The sequence below is a fragment of the Cryptomeria japonica genome, chromosome 6, assembly GCF_030272615.1.
Source record: "Cryptomeria japonica chromosome 6, Sugi_1.0, whole genome shotgun sequence".
Taxonomy (NCBI): domain Eukaryota; kingdom Viridiplantae; phylum Streptophyta; class Pinopsida; order Cupressales; family Cupressaceae; genus Cryptomeria; species Cryptomeria japonica.
Genome location: NC_081410.1, coordinates 669,490,142 through 669,494,658, shown reverse-complemented (window position 1 = coordinate 669,494,658; position 4,517 = coordinate 669,490,142).

The window sequence follows — 4,517 nt, the reverse complement described above, 5'->3', positions numbered from 1 at the left end:
GTAACAGAAGGAGACTTAATTTCTCTAAAAATAACACTTCTACTGTGAATTACCTTATGTGCAACAGGGTCCCAAAGCTTGTATCCTTTCACACCATAACTATACCCGATGAAGATACATTTCACAGCCTTGTTCTCCAACTTTGTTCGCTTCTCCTTTGGCACATGTGCATATGCCTCGCAACCAAAAACTCTAAGATGTCTCAATGAAGGCTTGTGACCTGACCATGCTTCCATAGGCGTTTTATCAACAAGAGCTGATGTAGGAGACCTGTTAATCAGGTAGCAAGCAGTGGCAACAGCTTCAGCCCAAAACTTTTGTTCAAGACCAGCACCACTCAACATACTCCTAGCCTTCTCCATTAGTGTCCTGTTCATTCTTTCTGCAACTCCATTCTGTTGTGGAGAATACGGAGTTGTCTTCTGCCTGTTAATTCCACAGTCTTTACAGAATCTATCAAAATCATTAGAGCAAAACTCACCGCCATTATCAGTTCTCAAACATTTTATTTTCTTTCCAGTCTGCAACTCAACCATTGCTTTAAATTCTTTAAAACGACTAAAAACTTCAGATTTACTCTTTAGAAAATAAACCCATGTCCTTCTACTAAAATCATAAATAAATGAAACATAATATGTGGATTTTCCAATCGAAGAGACATCTACTGGACCAAACACATCAGAATAGATAAGATCCAAAACACCACAAGTTTTATGAGAACTTGAGTAAAACTGAACGCGGTTTTGTTTTCCATAAATGCAATGCTCACAGAAATCAAAGTCAAGGTTACAGTCATTCAAACCTTCAACAAGGTTTTTATTTTTCAAGGTCCTTAGACCCTTTTCTCCAATGTGGCCAAGTCTCTGGTGCCATAACATAGTCTTCTCTGCAGGTAACTTTGCTTCAGACGAAAGAGCACCCTTAGGTACCCAAAAACCATTTCCATCTGCTGAAGGTGAAACCTTCAAATCTTCCAGTGAAGTATCTGCAGATTTACTTTTTACAGAAGTGCTATTACACTCAACAGTGTATGCTTCAAGCTTATACAAAGTGCCAAACCTGACACCTCTAGCAACTACTATAGCACCCTTAATCATCTTACATCCTGTTTCAGAAAAGACTACCTGCACACCCGCATCTATCAGTTTGCTCACAGATAACAGGTTTCGTTTTAATCCAGGGATATGCAACACACCATTAATCCTTTTTATTCTACCATCAGAAAACCTGATTCTAACTTTACCTCGACCAACAATGTCTAGATGTGAATCATCACCCAAGTACACCTTACCTCCATTAAATCCTTCATATTCAGAAAACCAATCTCTATTGGAAGTCATATGAAAAGATGCACCTGAGTCAATTAACCAGGCATCATTACCTGCATGAGTCGCCAAAGCCGCAATAAATGCATCGCCATCTTCCTTGTCGGACTCAGAATCAGAATCGAACTTTTTCTTTTTCTTCTTCTTTTCTTCTTTGCAGTCCTTACGGATGTGACCCGGTTTACCGCAATTCCAGCAAATGACTTTGGACTTTCCAGGAGATTTCGATCTCCCTTTGGATTTGGACTTGCCACGCTTCTCATTCTTCTTGCCTTTCTCCTTAGGTCTTCCACGAACAGTTAGGGCTTCCTTTGAACTGATGGATACCTTCCTTCGCATCTCTTCACCGAGTAGGGCACCCACAACGTCTTCAGATTTCAAAACAACAGAAGTACTACCGATAGCCATAACAAGAGAATCCCACGAATCAGGCAAAGAACAAAGCAAGATCTGACATTTTTCCTCCTCGTCCATCTTAACACCGACGGATACTAATTGAGCCACAATCATATTGAATGCTTCTAGGTGGTCTGCAATTCGTCCACCCTCTTCCATCTTCAAGGAATACAATTTCTTTCTTAAGAAAATTTGATTTAATAAAGATTTCACTTGATACATCTCACCAAGCTTAGTCCATAGCTTCTTTGCAGAGTTTTCTTCATGGACATTGATTAGAACAGAGTCTGCCAGGCACAGTCTGATTAGACCCTTGGCTTTTCGATCCATAACATCATACTGAGCTGCCGCAGTAGGATCTGAGGGCCTTTGGACATTCGCATCAACGGCATCCCAAAGATCTCGATCTATTAGCAGATCTTCCATCTTCAGCTTCCACATCTCAAAATTACTTCCATTAAATTTCTCCACCTCTATTCTCCCTGACGAACTCGCCATCTGAATATTCCTGCAACAGGATCACAAAGTGTCTTCTGCACAAGCTCCCACTCAAATATGGATTAGTTCAAAAAACCCAACTGCCCACAATTGAAACCAAAGGTGATCAGGCTCACTTGTAAGGAAGTTAAGTAGCGGAAACAACTCCCTACACTAACCTTGAGAGGAGGGTATTGCAAAACTTTTTCAGATCATTACAACAGTTACAGAAAATAGAAATAGATATAATAGCATTCATACCACAACACAATGATTTACGTGGGGAAAACCCTTTCGGGAGAAAAACCCCACCCTCCAAAAGAAGCTCAATATTTTATTCAGCAATCAAAAACAGATTACAAAATACTTGCAGAGCAAGCTCTTCGCAGGAGTATCACTAATCAGAGATTCAGAGGCAACTCAATAGCCATAAGACTCTTACACACAACCTCTATCTCACACACCTCATAAATAGGAGATACAATACAAGAAACCGTCAAACGGTATTACAAAACCATGGGCTAAAACCACCCAATAAGGTGTAGCCGACCTTATCTCCCTTCTAGATGCCCTATGACATGTTAAAGCACACATCAACACGTGTCGCTCCCTTTTACAGCTCATTTATGTATCCGATACAAATTATTTTTCCTATTTCAGGAGTACAAACTTCCGGAGGCCATAACTTGAGAACCGGGTGTCCGATTGACGAACCGTTTGAAGCGCCGGAAAGCTCGCGAAGTGCTCTATCACCTCGTAACCCGCTTCGCCGGTTACGACCACTTTTCAGGGCGTTTTGGAGCCTCTAAAGTCCCCAAAATTAAGTTTAAACATTTTATTGCACCCCTCCAAGACGAAAACTTTAATATCTTTAAAACTAGCTGTGACCTTGCGACGAAACTTTACCGGAATGCTTATCTAGCCAACCAGAAGCTTCAGGGAGAGTTTCGCACCATTTCGTGCTCAAATAAAAACTTACTATAAATAGTAACCTCACATAAATGCAAGGTTGAGACACCATTTTTCCCAACAGTTGCTTGTTGAAGATGTGGTTCATGGAGGACTGAAAAAGTGGCCTAAGCATTGGTTAATCCAAACGGCATGACCAAGAACTCATAGTGTCCGTAACGGCAGCAAAAAGTTGTCTTTTCCACATCTTGCTCCCTCATACGAATCTGATGGTACCCGTAGCGGAGATCAATTTTGGAGAAATAGACTGCACCATGTAGTTCATCCAGCAGCTCATTGATCCTGGGAATGGGGTATTTGTTCTTGATAGTCTGCTTGTTCAGTGCATGGTAGTCAACACACATTTTTAGAGTTTCGTCCTTCTTCTTCACCAGTACCACCAAGGACGCAAAGGGGCTAGAGCTGGGCCTGATCCATCCTTTATCAAGGAGTTCCTAGATGGTTTTCTCTATCTGTTCTTTGAAATTTTTTGGGTGGCAGAAGGGTGTGGTGATAACGGGTTTTGCTCCTTCCTCCAACTCGATGGTGTGCTCAAACCCTCAGTGTGGAGGTATACCAAGTGGAATGTCAGCGAAGACCAAACTATGCTTATCCAGAACCAACTGAAGTTCCTCATCCTAGTAGTAAGCCGAATACTCTTTCACAGGTTTTATCAAGATCAAGCAATGTGCTGCCCAGACTATTTCATCATGTTGGAAGATGGCTTCTATCCATTTGGCGAAAATCTCCCTCAGGCGGCCATTCAACATTTCTCTAAGAACCACCCACCTGCCATCCACCTCGAATGAGAATTCCATCCTTTTGAAGCTCTGTGTGTATTGGTTGAGGGTCTCCATCCATTGAATGCCCAATATGACATCTGTGTCATCCAAATCTACTACAAAGAAATCGTCGGTCACCGTGTAATTTCCCATGTTGATGCTCAGTTGCGGAACCAGGTGAGTGCATGATAGGAGATTGCCTCCTACCATCTTGACATCGAATCCTTCATGCTCCTTTGCACACAAACCCCTTCGGGTGATGAGTGATGATTTTATGAAGTTGAGCAATGCCCCACTGTCGAGCATAACCAAGACTTGTTTCCCTTCGAGTGTACCACGTACCCTAAATACACTGCACCTTGGGGTACCCGCCAAATTGGCAATGACCCCTCCCCTCCGTACCAATGTGGAGATTCTCTCCGTCGGGCTGGTTTTCTCGACAGATTCTTCCCTTGGTGGTTCACTTTCCTCAGGATCCTCTTCTCCATCGGACATTACTTCAATATAGTGAATCTTTCCTTTGCCCAAACATCGGTGTCCTAGTTCCCATGGCTCCTTGCAGGTGAAACAAAGCTTCTTCCTTCTAAGT